Consider the following 21,651-nt stretch of genomic DNA (forward strand, 5'->3'; position numbering starts at 1 on the left):
AGGGCGAGAGAAGAACAAGAGGCGCTGGGGAGTGCGCGTGCGCGCAGCTCTCCGGACGCTTCCGTCGTGCCGTATCTTAAGTTTGCGCTCCACCGGGCGGGGGGGGGGGGCAGTTGAAGATCATGTGAGGTAGTAGTAGAATCGCTAGTTTGCGCATGCGCGTTGGCCCACGAGCCTAGAGCCGTTCGATTTGTACTACGTGCAGGCTTTGCTTTTAGAAAGCCATGGACGGGAAAGGGCGAAAACGCAGAGTGACGCCTAACCCCATTTACCCCGGAGTACGCCAACTGAATTGGACTTTTAGTATATTGTCTTTTCTGTGCTCGCTGAAGTCCTTCATTTTATTATTTTTAAATAAATTTACTTTTAAGAATATCAGCTAGGTGCAGAATCGAAGAAATGGTACAAGGCATTTGCCATTTTTGGGCCAGTAACAGTTATTGCAAAGCAAGGTTGGTGAATGCAAGACACCAAGTAACAATGGATCCAATAACTGCTCCCCCGCAAGATCCCGCTCCTCATAAAAGCCTAATTTCGTAGCAGTTCGCACGCAGCGCATCCTCCACAATAACGCTTCAGCAAAACTGAATTACAAGTAGCAGACAAAGATGATGAGGCCATGAAAACTATGCTACATGGCACTATATAAAAGGATAAAATGATAATCTGTAAGAACAATGGACAAGACGGAAAAACATAAATGCAAATGTTAAGCGGTCCATTTTTTTACATAGGATGCTGTGTATTGTCTTGCTTATTGACATAACTGATAAAAGCCTTTTGAGTTGAGATCTTTCCCAGTCTGCACCTCTACTGGAATTATTATTATTATTATTATTATTATTATTATTATTATATCACTTACTTCTTGTTGGTTTCCCTGGGCTCCATTGGTAGGATATAAATTTAATAAATAGCAAATGTGCATACCTTTGTTTTGTTAGAACACCATCTAATGTGGCTATCCAGGAAACCTAGCTCTGGACCTGCCCTTCAGCCCCATCATCTGCTATCCTGTGGTCCTCAGCATCATTATTCTGAGGAAATGTGGCCCCCAACAGAAGAATGGCTCCCCACCCTGTTCTAGAACATGGTTTGCGTAGCTTGTTGAAGGTCCAGAGCACTGGTAGTGCTGAAGGGCCTAGTGTGAGACATAGCATACAAAAGGGCAGTGATGGTTGAGAGTTTGGGGGCAGCAGAATGTGGAAGAGCCCTAACTTAAAAAATAATAATTCCAAAATCAAAACTAGTGATTTTGTAGTGAGGGCAGAAGCAACTCACTGAGTTAGGGGGGTAGAGGGGGAAGGAATGAAGTTGGTGGAGAAGTTGGTGTGGGGCAAATACAATGGTGTAGCCAAACTGGTGTTCCTGCTTGTGTGTTTCCACTGCACCAACTTCCATGCCGCCTCTGGTAAGGAAAAGTGACCCACCTTCCAGGAAGCTTGCATCGCAGCTCCATCCCACCTTGCTTCTGGGGGAGGGGATGAAAAAAATTGTGGGTGTAGCCCCCTGGTGATTACTGGGTGGAGTGTTTGGCGCTACATAATTTTTGATTTTGATGCCCCTGTGCTAGATAGAGCTTAAAGCTTTTGGCAAATCTCTCAAAGGCCCCCCTTTAAATATTTAAACTTCTCTAATATTCATTACCTCCTTAGTATTAAAATGCACTTGTCATTGCTGCTCTCAGACACGCTGCTTCATTTTGAAAATATACAGTTCCCTTGGGTTTCTCTGTTTGTGTTTGTGACATTCAACTCTTAAGGCCTTTTCCAGAAAACATTAAAAGATCCTACTTTTTAATACTCTTCAATTTGCAGGTTTCATCCTCATGTTTCATGGGCAAATCACCTATGTCTATTAACTTCACTAAGAAAACCCACCAGAGACTCCTACCTAAATCTCATAATGTGACTCCTGTCTCCTGGTTAATCACTAAGAGTCTAATTGCTGAGCTTCCTTGGAGGAGGGAAAAAACGTGATTGGTTTCTGTGATGAAAAATATGCTCATTTTCTGCCACACATTGTAGGAAATGAGCAATTTACTAGCCTCAAGAGGTTTTACCAATAATCTAGATTGGCTCTGTGTTGTGAATAAGCAACATTTTCATTTAAGAATTTGTATGTTTGATGTTTTACTGCTTTTACTCACCTTTCTTTTTTTAAATATACATTTTTATTAGTTTTTACATATATTTTCCAAACAGAACATATCATCTCATCTCATCTTATACAACATTTTGGCTATTTTAGCCTGAGACTTCCATCAACCACGTCTAATGATTTTCAAACCTCATCTTTTAATCTTAAATTTGTTATCCTAACTATTACTTTTAATGATCCACAACTTAAAATCCATTCTCATAAATCTTTTCTGCAATATTTCATACAGTTCTCCTTATAAAACGTCTTGTAGTCCTACAAGCATAGTGAGTTGGTTACAATTGTCTTTCAGATATATATGTATATTTACTCCAATCTTTCAAGCATTTCTGGTCCTGCTGGTTTTGAATTCTCCCTGTCATCTTATCCAATTTTGCGTAGGCCGTCAATTTCATCTGCTAGTCCTCTTTTGTTGGTAGTTTTTCCTGCCTCCATTTCTGTGCCAATAATACTCTTGCTGCAGTTGTCACATATAAAAACAGTTTTTTATCTTGTCTTTTAATGTCAGTGCCTACAATACCAAGTAAAAATGTTTCTGGGTTTTTTTATAAATGTATATTTCAACATCTTTTTCATCTCATTATAAATCATTTCCCAGAAGCCTTTCACTTTCTTACATTCCCACCACAGATGATAAAAAGTGCCTTCCTTTTCCTTACATTTCCAACATTTATTACTTATTTTATACATTTTAGCTAATTTCACTGGTGTAATATACCATCTATACATACTCACTATTTTATTTTTTTATACAAAGCAGTTATCAGTGGCCATATAGAAATCATAAACACGGAAGCCTAGCCAGCGCACTCTGAGGAAGCTTTACAGGGGTTCATCAACGATTTCCCCCAAGTTCTGCCTTACTATCAGCTTGATGAAGATCAGCTTCCTGGGTCAAGATGTCGCCAGCAAGACGTCAGCATTGGTGACCACATGCTTGAGGTGGTAGATGATTTTGTATACCTGGACTCCGCCATAGCCAGCAATCTTTCCATCGATGTTGAGCTGGTCAAGGCAGCTACAGCAATGGCTTATCTCTCCAAAAGGGGATGAGAGAATGTGATGCGAACAACCAATACCAAGATGAAGGTTTCCTAGGCTTGCATGTGGTGCACACTGTTTTTATGGTAGTGAATCATAGGTAACTTATATTTGCCAGGAGCATTGCCTCAACACCTTCCACATGCACTGCGTCAGGAAGATTTTGGGATCTCACATGGCAGCGCAGAATCTCAAACCAATATGTGCTCTGCCCAGCCCATGTTTCCAGCATGTTCGCACTTCTGTCTCATGCTGCCTTGGTCATGTCTATGCTGCCTTGATCATGTCCACAGAATGGGAGATGGGAGGATCCCCAAGGGAGCTGGCTTCAGGCACCAGGCCCATTGGCAGACCAACTCCACGTTACAAAGATGTCTGCAAACATGACATGAAGGATGGCAATATTAACCCCACTGTGTGGGAATCCTTTGTGGGTGACCACAGCACCTAGAGATAGTTCATATATCTTCAGGAGTGACCAGAGGAAGAATAACTGGTGGGAGGAGCACCGAAAGAAGATATACCGTATTTTTCGCACCATAGGACGCACTTTTTCCCTCCTAAAAAGCAAGGGGAAATGTGTGTGCGTCCTATGGAGCGAATGCAAGGGGGGAGGCAGGCGGGAAAAGCCCTCAAGAGCCGCACACAAGCTTCGTGTGCTCTTGCGGGCTTTTCTCCAGGAGGGAGAAGGGACTGACTGGCCGCATCAGTCCCTTCTCCATCCTGGGGGAAAAGTCCCCAAGAGCGGCGCCCTCTTTAAAGGCTGTGCGGCTCCTGCAGGCTTTTCTACGAGGTGGGGGAATCCCCCCACCTCCCAGAAAAGCCAGGAGAAGCCGCGCAGTCCCTTTAAAGAGCGCTCGGCTTCTGCCGGAGGTGGGGGAAGCTGCAACAGGCTCCCTTTGAAGCGGCAATGTGGGAGGGGAGCAGCTTACACTCGTGTAAGCAGCTCCTCTCCCACTTTCCTGCTTCAAAGCAACTACTGAGGAGGGAAGGAAGGGGACCATGGATCCTCCGCTGCTCACGGGCTCCCTTTGAAGCGGAAATGTGGGAGGGGAACAGCTTACACTTGTGTAAGCAGCTCCTCTCCTACCTTCCTGCTTCAAAGCAATCACGGAGGAGGGAAGGAAAGGGACCATGGATCCTCCACTGCTTGCGGCTGCAGCAGATTCCCTCCTCCTGGGCTCCCTTTGAAGCAGCAAAGTGGGAGGGGAGCAGCTTACACTCATGTAAGCAGCTCCTCTCCCACTTTCCTGCTTCAAATTGAAGGGAATCCACTGCAGTTGCGAGCAGAGGATCCATGGCTCCGCTTCCTTCCCTCGAAGCAGGGTGCGGGGGTGCAGGGGGAAAGACGGCAGGAAATAGATGCCGGGCAGGAAGACACAACCACACTTTGACCACTGAAAGTCCACCCCAGCCTCCCCAGATTTCCACTGAGACGGCCAGGCTAATCTTGATGGCCATAAGTCAGGCTCAGCATTATTAACTGGACTTAGATAAGCCATGGTTCCCCTTCCTACCCTCCTCTGAGGCTCAATTTAAAGCAGCAAAGTGGACAGGAGCCGCCCGCTTTGCTGCTTTAAATAGTTTAGTGCAACATTTGATTCAGAATATTTTTTTCCGTATTTTCCTCCTCTAAAAACTAGGTGCGCCCTATGGTCAGGTGCGCCCTATGGAGCGAAAAATACGGTACTTACATCAGTACAACAGGATGCCTTCATCTGCCCCAGCTGCAACAAAACTTGTCTCTCCTGTATTGGTGTCCATAGCAGTCATTGTAACTCTCAGTCTGACTTTACCCCACAAGGTGCCCTGTTCCATTGTTCCATTTTGTAGCTGTTGGGATTTAAAATAAGAGATTTAAATAAGTATCTTTTGCATATTGGAGACAACAGGAGTTTGATTAACTGTATCTAACTGTTTAAGAGTGTACTTCTGTATTTCAGTGACACTGGCTTAAGTTTTTGTGGAAACCCTACTGTTATGTACTAAGCTTGGATCCTAGAACAATAGGCAAGTAGGATCCTAGAATGCAGCAACTGATTGGCTTGCAGGAAAAGACCAATCAGGCTCCAGGAGGGAACCAGAATCAGCCAATCAGATGGGACTCATTGTATAAATAATGTATATAAAAGCCTGAGGTTTGGGGGGCAATTCAATCACTGTTCTACAAGCTGCAATAAAGAGCATGAAATCACTACAGGACTCCAAGTATATTTCACCTACCATGCTGGCAGAACATGAGATTAGCAGCTGGCATGAAAAAGACTCTAGGGTGGGATTTGCTGTGCCTACACAACTGTGCTAGTTGTGTAGCAGCCAAAGTGAGGTCGGACAGGGCAGAAGGCGATTTTGCCCAAAATCCTCTACCCAGGGATGAGGAACCTCTGGTTCACAGACCAATCTTTGCCGCCAGAGTGGTCCAATTTGGCCACTGGGGCTGAAAGTTTTTAGGAGACTCCTATTCCCCTCCTAGGGCTATCATTTCCAAAGTAGATTAACAATCAATCCCTCTTTCCGGGGAGCTCTGGGAATTGTAGCTGTGAGAGGAATAGTGATCTCCTAACAACTCTGAGCACCCGTAACAAACTACAGCTCCTTTTGAGGGAAGCCATGACTACTGGAAGTGACTTGGCCCTGCGTTAAATGTACAGTTGCAGATGGGGTCTGAGTTCTAGAGGTCTGTCAGCCACTCACTAAATAACAACTTCTCATCTGCATAATTATGAATTGCAGATCTGCAGTACTGTGTGTCACACTACCGTGAGAAAGGAACTGAAAGCAGCAAGAATCTCACAGAATGGAAGCCTGTGGCGGGAGGGAGGGGGGTGGCAGCGCAAGTGCCGTAAAAAGAAAATCCAGTCATTCTCTCCTTTCCTCCTGAAGGTAGAAGCAAAGCTCTGTCTGATACTCAGATACAAGGCTGTGGAAGTCAGCGATAAATCATAATCTGCTAGGCAGAAATCAGTGGTCTGGTAACCTTTATTGGACTCTTTATTGTCAAACCAATAAAATATATCTCTTCCCCTAATTTGTCTGTTCTGCCAAGAGCTAATATTTGGCTATAGCTTATTGCTTATAATCTGTTGTCAAAGAAGGCTTCCTTGTAAAATTGATGGGATTTTTCCCCAGAACTGGCCAGCCGGGAAAATACCCATTCATATTAAGGAGAGAGCATAAAATAACCGAATAGCCTTTATCTTCTAAACATCAGCTATTCAGCAACAGATTGCTTTGTCAAAGTATAGATTTTGAAATTCTTTCCACTTTGCGGTTAGAATCGTGAAATGGTATAAAATGTGGTGGCTAGATTTTTTACTGAAATGAGCCCCATGGAATAGCTTCATACTAATTTATTTTAAAAATGTCCTGTCCTGTTTGCCATTGTGAAACAATATCTGGGCAGACAGCAACACAGAGAAAATGAACAGAAAATGAAATATAAAATTGCACAGCAAATGAATCACTAAATGAAATTCAGTTTGTACCACCCTCTCACTCTGAGCTCTTTATGCAAAGGCTTGATGGAAAAGTATTGTTTTCCCCTGGTGATGGTAGCTAGTTAATTCTGGCACTAGTCTAACCTGCAAGGGGAGGGTATTCCACAACTCAGGAATATTCCAAAACTTTTTTTGACATGCTGTTTTCCAAGCATGGTAGATGTACTCATTTATGACAGAAGTGAACCAACTGACTATTTAAATATAGTCTTGCAGATGCATTAATTTGGCAGGTGGAAGAGGAAGAGATCTTTCTAGAAGGAAAGAATATCCAGGATCAAGGTGCTCAATGCTAAGAAAACTTGATGTTCTTCAAAGCATCTCAGCCTGGTATTGCACACGCAAAACAATAATCTGACTGATGGGTAAAATATTACGTATTTCTGTTAATGATTTGGGGAGTAATTGAATTTTTAAGGTAAAATGTTAATAGCAAAGAAAATATAAAAGCAACCTCTTCTTCCAGCTATACAGTAGATTTAACCTTAAAAAATGATAATGGTTGTCTCTGTACAAATTCTGAGTTATGGCACAAGCATTTGTAACTTTTGCACAAATTATCAATCACCTTTCCTTTGATCCCAGTAATTTCATACACATTTTGGATTTATTGGTAGATTAGGAGCTCACATTATTCTGCTGATTGACAAATTGCCAGCAGAGAGCGCTGCAGACAATGCATTAAATCCCAAACACTGCTTTTGGTTTTGTATTAGACCAATGCTTAATTTGTTAGTAGGTCATCGATAATTTTCAGTTATGATACTATGTGTGTTTTGGAGACATGGTAGATGTTGCTAAAACACCTCAGGCGTCATTCAAAATACCAATATTTGCACAGAAGCATTCAGGCTTAAATGTGAAGTAGGGGCGTTTATACATGTATGCTTGTATTTATTTATTTGCTATCCCACATTTCATCCAAGGAGTTCAACGTGACTTGCATGGTTTTCCCTCTCTCCATGTCATCATCACAACTCTTGGCTCAAGGCCACCCAGTGAGCTTCATGGCCAAGTGGGAATTTGAACCCTTATCTCACAGGTCCTAGTCCAACACTCTAACCAATACAGCATACCGTATGAGTAGGCAAACTAAAGACCGGGGGCCGGATCTGGCCCAATTGCCTTCTCAATCTGGCCCGTGGATGGTCCAGGAATCAGTGTGTTTTTACATGAGTAGAATGTGTCTTTTTATTTAAAATGCATCTCTGGGTTATTTGTGGGGCATAGGAATTCATTCTTTTTCCCCCTCCCCACAAGGTCTGAGGAACAGTCCCCTGCTGAAAAAGTTTGCTTACCCCTTGCATACTCAAAATAAAAAAAATCCTTCCAGTAGCACCTTTAAGACCAACTAAGTTAGTTCTTGGTATGAGCTTTCGTGTGCAAGCACACTTCTTCAGATACACTGATTTTGACTATGGCAGACCAACACGGCTACCTATCTGTAACTGGACCCTTGCATACTGTCTCCCTTGTATAGCTTTATCAAACCATTTCTTTAGCAGCTGTGCAGTCCTGACTCCCAGGGAGGCTTACATATTTAAAAACTTATATATCGTGAACTCTAAGAAAGATGAGTTTGGCAGGCAGTTAAATGCCCTTAAAAATGTTTTTACTGGGAGCTGAAAACAGACCAGGGGCAGCACCAGACAGGAATGGCTTCCTGGGCTAAATTGGGAGGTCAGGAAACTAGATAGTCTGGTACTGACGCAATTTCAGGCTTTTGCCATCAGATGTCAGTATACTGAAATAAAAGTAGAATAAAATAAAAGCTCCTCTGCTCTTCAGATTTATTAAGGCAGTCGTCTTTTTCTAAGCAAAATTGCTTCCCAAACATTTTGTTTATCAGCAACCAGTGAGAGCACCTTTCTCTGTCTACCTTTCACTCCCGTTTCTCTTTTGTGCTGCCTTCACAGTTTTCTCCCTTTTGCAGCATTCATTCCCTTGATTCTTCTTGTCTGTTTCCCATCCACTGCTGCCCTCGCTTAGCAAAGCCAGATCTCTGTTGCCTGTAGATGCCCCTGACAGTCGCACATCCACATTCCACTGACTGTGTTCACACTGGGGAAGGTGGGCGACACACTTCCGTTGGCAACTAGTTTCTGCAGTTGGGGGGGGGGGAGGGTGTAAAAAAGACACTATCCTCACAATACAAAAGGTCAATTTTGAAGAAGGATCTCTGAATTATCTACAACCCAAGTTACAAATGAGCTGCACCCAGGTCCAGTAAATCCTGTCGTGGTAAACCTGATAAAGTCCCCAACCAATTAGGGGTGAAGAATAAGGCTAAGCCTGTCTAATTTCCACTTCCTCAAACAATATGTGATCCAAAACACAGCTATCTTTTGAAATTTGCACTTATCCAAATATCGTGATGGGGTTCTCCAGCCTCAAAATGGGAATAAACATGTGTACAACTCAGGGAAAGGGGCCATAATAATCCCACCTGCCAGCTGCTGGGGAAACGCTGCACAACGGATGCTGACAGGTGGGCAGGACAACCCAGCTGTCAATCACCTGATGTCAAAGTTGCGCTGAGAAAACCCTCCATGCATACATGTACACTAAGGGGTTCTTTCAGACTTTGTAATGACCCAAAGCTTAGTTTGGAGTGCACAATCTCAGCTCCTTATTCATTTACAGCTTTTTTGCTGTTTAATACTGACTATATCTAAGACTCCAAGATGATGATGATGATGATGATAATTTATTTATACCTTGCCCATCTAGCAGGGTTTGCCCAGCCACTCTGGGCGACTCCCCAAAAAATATTAAAAACACTAAAGAACATCAAGCATTATGCTGTGACTCTTGTTCCACACCAGGCATAGGCAAACTCGGCCCTCCAGATGTTTTGAGACTACAATTCCCATCATCCCTGGCCACTGGTCCTGTTAGCTAGGGATTGTCAGAGTTGTAGTCCCAAAACATCTGGAGGGCCGAGGTTGCCTATGCCTGTTACACACACACACACGCACACACACACGTGGAGCTTGTAAGATCAATTCTGTCCACCTATTCCCAGAAGCTTGTTTTTTCCTTCCCAACCAGGGAAACAAAATACCTACCTTTGATCCAACGGATGGTTAGGCCAAGGCAGCTGCCCAATCGCAACATTTTGATTGTGGAGCATAAATTTCTTTCCCCCCAATATCTCAAAATCAGCCCATAGCAAGCCTGACTTTTATGAGGGAGTAAATAAGGCACAGGCCAATTTTGTGGCATCTGAAAGTATCATTAAGGACCAGGCAAACTTGCTGTGGCATGTAATAACTTGCTGTCTCAAAGCCAACCTCAAGATAAGATGACACCTGATACAGGCCTGGATCAGCAAAAGAGAAAAAGAAAAAAAGAGCAAAAGTAATATCAGCCAGCAAAATATTAGCCTCGGTGAGATGAAAATGTAAATGTTTCTCCTCCTGCGTCGCTGGTGAGCCTGCAGAGTACCCTTTCTCAAGGCTGCGCTGTCGCTATCATTTATCATGGACCAAGTGTTAACAGCACCTTTTCCCCCTTCTCCTTTTAATAATGCTGGTGTCATCGGAGGAAGCAAATGGAAACCAGATAGTTCGAGACGATAAGGCGTCGTTTGTAAACAAGAAGCGTGCTCCCTGCTGAATTTTCCCGCGGGCATAGAAATGAAATTAGCCTGTCATGATTCAGATCTTTGTCGTCCCCTGTTGGAAGCAGAGTCGCTGTTGCCGTTGCCGCCTCTTGCACACTTTACAGTGTGAAACAGGGACATTACCAATATGTTGCTTGGAAAAGAGAGCTGCAGCCCTTTATATTCATGTATACTTAGAAGTAAAGCCTACTATGTTTAATTAGATTTACTTGTGGCATAAATGTTGCAAGGGACTACAGCATATGTTTAACTGGGACGTGGATGGTGCTGTGGTCTAAACCACTGAGCTTCTTGGGCTTTGCTGATCAGAAGGTTGGCAGTTCGAATCTCCACAATGGAGTGAGCTCCCGTTGCTCTGTCCCAGCTCCCGCCAACTTAGCAGTTCAAAAGCACACCAGTGCAAGTAGATAAATAGATACCGCTGCAGCGGGAAGGTAAATGATGTTTCTGTGTGCTGTGGTTTCCATCACGCAGTGCCATTGCGCCAGAAGTGGTTTAGTCATGTTGGCCACATGACCAGGAAAGCTGTCTGTGGACAAACGCCAGCTCCCTCGGCCTGAAAGTGAGATGAGCGCCACAACCCCATAGTCACCTTTGCCCAGTGGCGTAGCATGGGGGGTGCAGGGGGGGCCGGCCGCACCGGGCGCAACATCGGGGGGGGTGCTCGCACTTGCAGCTCTCTGCCCCTACCTGGCTCACTCACTCTCTCTCAGCGCTGTCACAGATTTCGCAAAAAATTCACTATTGTCACACGGATCCTCCTCCTAGCCAATCAGGAAGTGGGATCCATTTCCTCATTGGCCGAAAGGCGAATGCATGCAATTGGCTGAGCTGCCGAGCAGGAGGCGGGAGGGCTCGAGGAGACTCGGGGAACTGAGTAGAAGCCGCCGCTGCAGGTAAGTCTCTCTGCATTGAAAGGGGGCACATTGGTCTCTCTGCACTGAAAGGGGGCACACTGGTCATTCTGCATATTGAGCTGACCAGATGGATTGAAGTTTGGTTGGTTCAACAGTGACGAGACAGATTTCGATTCATATGTAGCTGCTCCAGCTCAACATAAGTTGATGTAAGCCAGTGGGTCTAGCAACCTTTAATTTATTTATTTATTTTGCTGAAAGAGTAAGGCAATAGGCATGAAGGTGAATAAACATTATGTTAAGAGTAAAGAAATGGTTGTACAATGAAGGGGTGCTAAAAGTGCAGCAAGGCAAGAAAGTGATTTTCTTTTTTTCCTTTTTTTAGAATTTTAGCAGAATACCACACCTATATCATGCCATACAAAAAAGAATCTGGTGCACAAGGCAGGAAAAGGAGAAAGATAGAGACAGAGCAACAAGCTAAGTTAGCTGGAAGCCTTCACCAGTTTTTGGTGAGTACTGCTGAAATTACAGCAGGACCATCAGCAGCACCACAGGAGACTCATAATCCTGATCCTGTGTCGGTGGACATTCCTGTTCCTGCATTAGAAGCAGAGACATATAATAGCATGGCCCATGCTAGGTTACTACATTTGTAGATTTGTATTCATAGACCTGCTGAAAATGTGGAGAATGTGTAATGCATGTTCGCACTCAATAAAGTGTTTGAAAATAAACTTGTATTTAGATGCATTTTACTTTAATTACATCAGTATTTTCATAACGAACAATACATGTGCTTAGGGGGTAAGGGTTTCTTTAACTAATCTAGTGGAAGAGACTCGAGTGCTAAAATCCACGGGTTAGGGGGAGCAAATTACTTGCCTTGCCCCGGGTGCTGACAACCCACGCTACGCCACTGCCTTTGCCTGGACTTAAGCGTCCAGGGGTCCTTTACCTTTACCGTATATTTAACTGGGAAGAAGCATCCCTTACTTTTTAACTTTGTTTGTGGCAATATAGACATAGGTTCAAATTGCTGGGCACAATCCATTGGGTCTGTCCTCTACTGCAAGCCCCATTGAAATGAATGGCACTAGGACAAGAGTGGCTTGGGAAGTGGCCCCTTCCATTCCAGCAGTGTTTGCTCAGGAGATATTTCTGTTGGCCTGTGATAGCCACCATGGTGTCCTTCAAATGTTGTTGGATATTGGCTTCCATGGTTGGAGGTTACTACAATGGCTTATTTTGTCTGTTCTTCTGGTATCGTGCAATCGTGGGATTCGAACTTGTGGCACAATGTACATGCGTTACATCTGTTCATTTCATACTTTGTGATTCTGTGTACTTTCAAAAGTATGTAGGCTCAGTGACTAGAGGAGGGAAAAGAACCATGCCTGCTGTCCCTGATGTCTGTGGGCTCAGAAGAAGACATGACTAGCATCCATCACAACTACAGTTCTACCCAAGGCCAATCTTCTCGGTGATCAGGAAGCTTAATGGAAGATATGAACAGAACCCTCTGTGGATATATGACCATAAATTCTTCTACATGATCAGAAATCCTGTTAAAGCTCAAGCAGACTAGCGCTTGCATTAGTACGGTTCTATGCAGGGCTCTGTTTGCACCTTCAGCTGAATGCATGAAACAACAGTGTGGGATCTTTTTCAACCTAAGGGCTACATGCCTTCATGGGGAACTGTAATAAATGTAGGGGTTGCTCGTGCGTAAGTTGGTGCCACTCCTGGCTAGGTTGCCTTGTTAAACCTTTTCTGTCTGGACAGCCCCTCACTTCGTGGCTGTTCAGTCGCTAGCAGAATCCGTCAGTGGGCGTTTCTTAAACCTTTTCCAGCATAAAAGCTGTTTGACCCCAAGTCTCCTCCTACTCTCCCTGCGTGGAAGTCTTCTGTGCAGGGAGGGTGTGGGTAGCAGAGGACCCGTGCTCTCCTCGCTGGTCTCCGGCGAGGAGTCCTGGAGCCCCCTCGCCGATTCCTCCATCCGCCCCCCTTTATCCCTGGTGTTACGCTGATTTCCTTCCCCAGCTGGTGAGCTGCCTCTCCCCCTGCTGGGCCCTTCTCCAGCATCGCTTGAGAGCCTAGCCTCCGCCTCTGGCTCCGATGTCAGTTCCCTGACAGGAACCTTCTGAGCTTCTGAGGTTGGTGGACCAGAGACAAAAGCAGGCAGAGCAATTTGGTATGTAGGCTACATTCTGGCCACACGACGTTTACACCCACCTGCACACCTCTCTATCCTGGCAAGCAAGAGGCATTTTTATAGTTCAAGAAAATAGTCCATCCATGCAAAAGCATGCAAGGAGGGTGCAGAGCTGGGCTGGCAAGGGCTGTAGCCTGTGGAAAAGGTATGTACTCTGTGGAAAGGGTGGGTGATCTGTGGAAAGTTGGCTGAAGGACTCCAAGGGGTCAGATAAGGATGCCGCACCTGCTGTTGAGGTAAGATATGGGGACAGTGGGTGCAATCCCACTACTTCCCTCCATGCACTGAGTCTATATATTTTTGGAGAGTAAACAGGGCTAATGAGGACCTTCATGTTCATGAGAAGGTAGCTTAAATGGAAATCCAGTGACTGACCTCAGGTCTGCCAATGAGCTCCATTGGTCAGTATGGCTTTGAACCCTAGTGTAATCCTTGAAGTCTTTTGTGAGTGATGTAAGATGAATGGCACATCCTTCTGCTCTGTGCAACAAATGCATTGGCTGGAAGCTCAGTTAATAAAGGGCTTTTGAGCCTGGGAGTCCTCTGAGGAGCAGCATTGCCAGATGCTACATCCAAGGAGCTATTTCCTCATGGTGTTATCAAGTTATTTATTTTAATAATGTCAGGAATGCCGTATCTTTGAATGATCTTCAAGTGTTGGGAAGCTATAGCAACAACCCCCCCGAACAAACAAAATGATAAGATCAATAGCAGAAAGCAGAACAAAGCTGAGATGGAAAATGCGTCTCCCAAAAGGAAGTCCCATATGTTCTTAGAGATCTATTCCATGGGGATGCTTATTCCAGATTTTGCTTGCGACTCGTTTGGCCAGGCTATGCTTTGAATTGGGCAATCTCTCTTTTTATCATCTGTTATTTCACACACATTATTTTATTTTTTTCAGATCAAAGCTCTCGTTATTCTCTTTCTCTCTTTGGGTGTTGAACTGTAAAATACCGCTTCTGGGATAAAAAAATTCCCCATGAAAACTTGGCACTGTTGTAAAAAACAGAAAACTCAAGATTGCTGGACTCTTTAGTTTTGGCAGGGAAGGGGGAATCAGACACTTTTTCACACTGAACGCAAAATATTTTGTTCCCAAAGGTCATTCCATCCCAGCTGCATGAAATACTTTTTTTAAAAAAGTTCATCAATTTCTACAAAGGACTTAGCAAACAGGCAACTATCCCTTTAGCCTTAAATAGTTTTAGTTTGAGCTATTACAAAACAGCATCTGGTGTTCCTAGGGTCAGAACTGTGTAACACTCAACTGTTTTAATTCCAGTTCATAACATGGCCTTATGGTGTAGCGAAACATATACTATAATGTGGTTAAATGAATGGAAAGGAAGATGTTGACCTGTCAGTAGTTCTTTATACCTTTTGGTGTTCTCCTGGGTATTCTGACACCTAAGAGGGGCTTATTCATTTCATGCCTTTTCCAGGGTGCAGATCTACCCATCATGGTGTGTGCATCTAATTAACATTCCTCCTCACAAAAAAGTGGTACTATCAAGAGTCTCTGCAAACACAGCCATGAACCAAAGCGAAATACTTATTACTTAATTGATCATAATGAGGCTTTTTTCCCTTCAAATACAGCTCAAGAGAGCTTTAACATTCAGACCCTCTTAGAGCCATATCAAATGCGACTTCTTAACATTTTGAATTGATAGTGGCAATCAGGACTTGACTTTTCAAACAACAATAGGGCAAGGAGGTTCCGTTTTTGATAAATTCAGGGATTTGAAGTTTCTGGACAAATTACACAGGACTGAATTAATCCTCAGGCTAATAAGCCTCAGCAGATGCCACCCTTTTAAAAAAAATAATAATAATATTTATTAATTTTCAACCATTTAAAGACAACAAAACAGAAAGACAAAAAAAGAAAGAACAAAAAAAGAAAAAACAGAAAAACATAAAACTAACAAAGCATGACACAAACCATTTCAAACATAGAACAATTTCAATGTCTTATCTTTCATTCCCTTATTTCCACGACCTCCTCACACCTCCCTTTCTGTTTTCCACTTCTATTAATTATTTCAGCAATTCCTTTCCATCTTCCTCTGTTTTCTATCCTATAATTATCTTGACATATTCTAGCCTTATTTTCCCTTTAATACACTATTAATCTATTTATACTTGATTCCTTATAGCATTTCTACTAAAGCCATATAACTTCATTCCAACATTTTTCAAACATTCATTATTTTTACAGTATTTCTATAAATAGTCTTAAACTTTTCCCAGTCTTCTTCCACCAGCTCTTCTCCCTGTTCTCGGATTTCTGTCAGTCGTTTCCGCCAATTCCATATAGTCCATCAACTTCATCTGCCATTCTTCCCGAATGGATAAATCTTGTGTCTTCCAGTACTTCACAATGAGTATTCTTGCTGCTATTGTTGCATACATGAGACAAATTCTATCCTTCTTTAACACCAATTGACCGACCATGCCCAGGAGAAAGGCCTCTGGTTTCTTCAAAAGGGTATATTTAAATACCTTTTTCATTTCGTTATGAATCATCTCCTAGAGTGTCTTAATCCTTGGGCCTGTCCACCAAAGGTGAACTCTAATCCTCAAATTTGTCTGTTTTTCCTTAAGTTCAGTCATAGCGAGCATCAACTTATGTTCATCAAATTGCCTCTGTAGGGCTGGGGCTCTCTTTCTCTTTCTCTCCAGTTGTGTTTCTGTACCTTCAACAGCAACAGCTTTTTCCTTGACTTCCTCCACAGCTTGCCATATCAAAATAGGTTCTTGTATCAATTTCTGGGTGGTTTCTGTATTGGTATTGTCCATAGTCCCTGCATTCAAGTCAACCTCAACAATTGAAACATCCACTTTCGCATTTATCATGTCCATTTTCCTGTGAAGCTGAACCAATGAGTCATTTATCTTATATAATGCAGCCACCAAAGCCTCTTCTGTCGACATTCCTCTTGGTTTCAAATATACTAGTACAAAGACAGCAACAAAAAGAACAGGAGGGCCTAATAATAAACCTCTGCTGGATTGTTACCAAGTCCTCCCAGACCTTAATGTTTTATCAACAGTTGACTGGTCTGTTTTTCCTCTTCCATTTACCATAACATTTGAAAGATTCAAGGTCAGTCCCAGAGTCTCACGGTTTTTAACTTGCAGCTGGAAATTCCCCTAGTCCAACTCTTGTAAATCAACCAGTTTCAAAGGCTTCCACTAGGGGGAAACAGTTTCTATTTGTAATAGTCAATAATATCCTCTTTTAAACAATCCAAAGTTAGTTTCAAATTAGTTTCAATTTTCAGTTACTTTTACTCCTTTTTAAAGCAGCCGAAGACAGTAGAAACAATGTATTTCTCTTATTTAGCTAGCTGTCAATGAACGTTCTAAGTGCTGTCAATGAACATTCCAAAAGACGTCAGTCCTACTAGCAGCCCGTTTCCAGGGTCAGAGCGGCGGTGTTTTAAATCTCTTCGCTCTCTCCCGCAGGCATACTCAATCCGCAACTTCCCCCTCTCTTCTCCTGCCTCCAAGAGGGGGTTTAATGTTCTTTACCGTTGGAAATTTGATCTTTTACAAAAGACCTTCCAGGACTCCAGCTTGCAACTTCATTGCCTCAATCTATTTACAAAAGGGGAAGGCAGACTTCCTGTTTTGAACCTCCCCGTTACAATACCAAATTAAACTTTTAGAAATCCAATTCTTCCGTTTCAGCTCTACTCACGGGTAATTACTTTAAAGTCAAATTGTCCACAGGAAAAGGTCAGCGCTCTCCGGCAACAGCTATGCGGCTTCGCTCCGTGCAAGAAGCAGACGATTCGATGCACTGTGCCGCTCACCCCACATCGCTCCGGAGCCCCAAAAACCGGGGTTCCCCACGAGTGGGGGAGGCGCAAAAGGTGCCCGCCGAATCCCACGTTCACAGGCTTCTCCCGCCTGTGATTTTAACGGGTCTCCGCCTTCGCCGTGGCGGCCAGACCCAGATTTCTACGGAGCAGATTCCTCCCGGTCAGAGGAATTCTGCCATTACTGGAGGCGCCTCCCCCGGAAGTCTCGATGCCACCCTTTTTTTAAGGCTCTCAGTTTCCTAGCTTAGTCACAAAACTCGCTGGATGACCTTGGGCTGGTCAGCCTCTCTAGGCCTTGGGATGGGCAGGAAGGGGAATCTAAGTGCTTATGACTTTGCCACAGCTAAAGCCAGCAGAAAAACCCAAGCTAAAACAGAAACAGAATAAATCAGTGTAGTGAATGATTTAGGCTTGAAGATATTGTCAGTGGCGTAGGAAGGGGGGTGCGGTGGGTACAACTGCCCCAGGTGTCATCACTGGGGAGTGGGGGGTGGCAAAATGGCAAAAATATGTGTTTTTAAAATTGGGGGCTCATGGGATTTTTTTGAAAATATAACATTATTTAAAATGAGTTTAATAACTTCGCCTGACAATTAATTAACCTCAACAATTCAACATTTGTAACTTTTAGATGGTTTGTTTAGTGATTTTAGGATTATTATTATTGCTGTTTATTATAATTAATTGTACCTAGGCCCTTCATACAGGGACGCGGGTGGCGCTGTGGGTTAATCCACAGAGCCTAGGACTTGCCGATCAGAAGGTTGGCGGTTCAAATCCCTGCAATGGGGTGAGCTCCCGTTGCTCGGTCCCTGCTCCTGCCAACTTAGCAGTTCGAAAGCATGTCCGAGTGCAAGTAGATAAATAGGTACCGCTCTGGTGGGAAGGTAAACGGCGTTTCCGTGCGCTGCTCTGGTTCGCCAGAAGTGGCTTAGTCATGCTAGCCACATGACCCGGAAGCTGTACGGACCAATAAAGCAAGATGAGCGCCGCAACCCCAGAGTCGGCCACGACTGGACCTAATGGTCAGGGGTCCCTTTACCCTTTACCTTTAAGCTGCACTTAATTTTCTTTTAAATCAATGGGTTGTATTCAACTAATAACTTCTACTTGAGATAAACCCATTGAAATTAATGGACTTAAGTTAGCCACGTCCATTAATTTTAATAGGTCTACTCCTGTGAGTATGACTTAACTTAATACAACTCAGTGGGAGTTAAGTCATGCATTGATTTTCACTAACCATTATTCAAGGCAAAATGGCTGTATGCCGGCTCCCTCAGCCAATAAAGCGAGATGAGCGCCGCAACCCCAGAGTCGGTCACTACTGGACCTAATGGTCAGGAGTCCCTTTACCTTTACCTTTACAGGCCCTTCATACCCTTAACCCAGGCCTGAAAATAGGAAGCTGATAAAGGTAATGGAGACTAAACTATTTTTCTAAGGGAAAATATGTGTGCATTTGAGCTATGAAGCCACCAGAATTCAGAGAGCAGATTTTCAGACTTGGAGGATGTGGTGGGGTCCTGACTCAACATTGCCCTCTGGGCTGCAGTGTCACTGTTGTTCACTGGGACTGATAAAGGGCAGGGCATGAGGGCAATAAGGGCAAGGGAAGCACCAGGTGGGAGGTGATGAGCACAGGTGTGTGTGCCCACTTCTGCCACCAATCTAGGGCTTTCTTCATGCACTGCTATCCTGCCATGTCTTACTCCAGTCCCAGTGAACGGCAGTGCAGACAGTTGTGCACTGCAGGGACGGTGTCCTTTCTCACATGCCGTGACTGCACATTTTATAACCAGAGCCACTTGTTAGCAGGGCATTACTATTCAATCAGCTTATATCTGTAGTGTATATATATATATATATATATATATATATATATATATATACACACACAGCCATGGTCATTTTAAGCTCTGTCTCTTGTATCTGTCAGCACGAGCCTGATGCAATAGTATAACTGTACTACAAAAATTCTTGGTGCCACAGAATTGAGCATATTTTCAGCTGAAGATGCAGCTGAAAATGGAAGAATGTTCATTCATTCATTCGTTGTCCAATTTGGTATCTGCAGAACTGCAGTTTGCACCGAGAGTTACTGGAGATTGGTTGGTTGTATTTCTAGGGTTTCATTGTAGGAGGCGAGAAATGAGCTCATACAGTAACAATATTGCTATCATTCTCATGTCAGGCTATGGAATCTGTCAGGGAACTGCCATCAGTGCCGGAGGGAGAGAACAAAATCCAGAGGGATTCCAGAGAGCGTCCCGGGATTGGGAGAGGCAGCCCATCTTCTGGGGAAGAGAATCAGCGTGGCACCAGTGGAGAAGGGGGGCAGATGGGGGAAGCGGCGAGGCGGTCCCATGACTCCTTGCCGGGGACCAGCGGGGAGAGTAGGGGTCCTCCACTGCCTATGCCCTCCTTGCGCAGAAGGCTTTCGCGCAGAGAGAGTAGGAGGAGACTAGGCATCAAAGAGCTTCTTTGCTGGAAGAAGTTTAAGAAACGCCCACTGACGGATTCTGCCAGCGATTGAGACAGCCACGGGTGAGTGGCTGTCCGGACAGAAAAGGTTCACTCAGGCAACCCAGCCAGGTGTTTGCACCGGCTTACGCACGAGCAACCCCTAGAACCATTACAGAATCTGAAGCAGGATCCCTGTAATAGAATCCTTGGAAGAAAAAGCCATTGTTTGGGTGGAGTCGTAGGTAGCTGAGTTTGTGGAAGCTGCAGTGTAAGGTAAACAGAATACTGGAGGAAAATTACAAGAGGCTCAATACGGGGGCAGATATTGCTGCAAGCCAGGGATTGATAATCAACCTGCCTCATTTCCACCAATGCAAGAGTCCATGGATTTGGAGCCCCAGGGTTGCAAGGAAGATGGGGAGCTGCTTAGCTAGGAAGGAAGGCTAATGCTAGACTCAGGTGCCAGGGAAAGGACCCCAACCTTACTGGACTCCAGGCCCATTGTAGGCATCATAAAATACTCATTTCACAGAAGAAAAACTGGCAAAGCTTAGAACCCTCTCCCCAAAAGCAAAATACACCCCATAACAAACAGACAAAAATAGCAGGTAGTCCCTCCCACAAACCAACAGCCCTTCTTTTTTTTTAAAAAAAAGGGACTGGACAATGGTGGACACCAAGGAGGATATCTGAGGGTGCCTGGGTGCCCATGTGCACTCCATCGGGGACCCCAGTGCTTGGAGGACACAACTGCCAAGATCGCATGGGGGCTGGTGTCAGCATCATCCAGGCAGAAACTGTTAGTTCTTGAAGCAGACTTTACAGTTTCACCGTTCCTGGCCCACCTTCAGTGGAGGAGGCCATGATTCCACAAACACTTTGGTTGGTTGTTTTCAACAATTGTACTTCCCAAGAAAAAAGGGAGCTGAAGGCAGCACCCATTAGATAAATGGAACTATTTTAATGTATCAGCAACAATAAACTGAAGCAAGTTTATTGACACCTTCTCCGCAAGAGCAGAATGGCTTATGAACTTCATGCCTTCTAATGGAAACTTCTCTCTGGGCTCACCACCACCTTTACTTCTGGGATACCTGGGGTGATCAGGCTGATAGTGGTCTTGTGACATAGGAGGAACTCAAGAACAAGACATTGGGCTGCATCTAAGGATCTGGCTTCAATGGGAGGCAAGGCTGGGGCATCCTTAATCCTGCTGGCCTTGAGTCTTCACTAGGGGGAATCTGCTCCTACTTAGTCCAGTCAAGAGTCCATCTAACAAGCATATAGAAGGAAAGAGGAATTGGAAAGCCCAGGCTGAAAATGCAGAGTAGGCATTTGAGCTCAAGGCCTCGTGGACTGTTGTTCACGCAAAGATCCAGGCCTGGTGTGGAAGTATTTACAACTAAGCCAAGTCAGGGGAGGATTGTTGGGGTGTAGCTGTGCTGGGAACACAATACCACCCTGTTCGTGAGTGAATTGACCTAAGGACCAGTAAGCCACTGGTTCAACTAGCAGTTAGCTGTCTTTTCTAGACCCCAAAGCCTCCAGAATCCATGCCCAATTGAATAGATAAATTTAAACCATTTCCCCTTTCCTGCAAAATGTGTGTCATTAGCTTTTCGCACATCATGAGAACCTTGAAGATGCTTTGAGGCAAGACAAGGCAATTAATCATGTTGGAGTGTGCGTCAAAACTTGATGGGTTGGTTGCCTCTTAGTCTTCTTTTTTAAGCACACACACATGTGACTCACGGGACTGATGTTGGACTTTGTCAGAGCACCTATCAGGGTACGTTTCTGAATATCACCTGTAAGAACACTTGCATACTTGCTACTGGGGATGGTTTAAAATAAGCCTACAGATTTGTAGAATTTTTGGAGGGTTGATAGTTTTTGCAATCCCTTCCACCCAAAGTCTGTCTGTCTGTCTATCTATCTATCTATCTATCTATCTATC

At 44.1% G+C, this 21,651-nt stretch overlaps 1 protein-coding gene across 1 annotated transcript in view; it reads left to right on the forward strand.

The window, feature by feature from the left end:
- LOC308478990 (uncharacterized protein) overlaps positions 1–21,651 on the forward strand; it is a 377,493-nt gene that overhangs the window by 199,269 nt on the left and 156,573 nt on the right. The window lies entirely within an intron of this gene.

Source organism: Podarcis pityusensis (assembly GCF_964106645.2).
Source record: "Podarcis pityusensis genome assembly, chromosome: 6".
In the NCBI taxonomy this organism is placed as follows: domain Eukaryota; kingdom Metazoa; phylum Chordata; class Lepidosauria; order Squamata; family Lacertidae; genus Podarcis; species Podarcis pityusensis.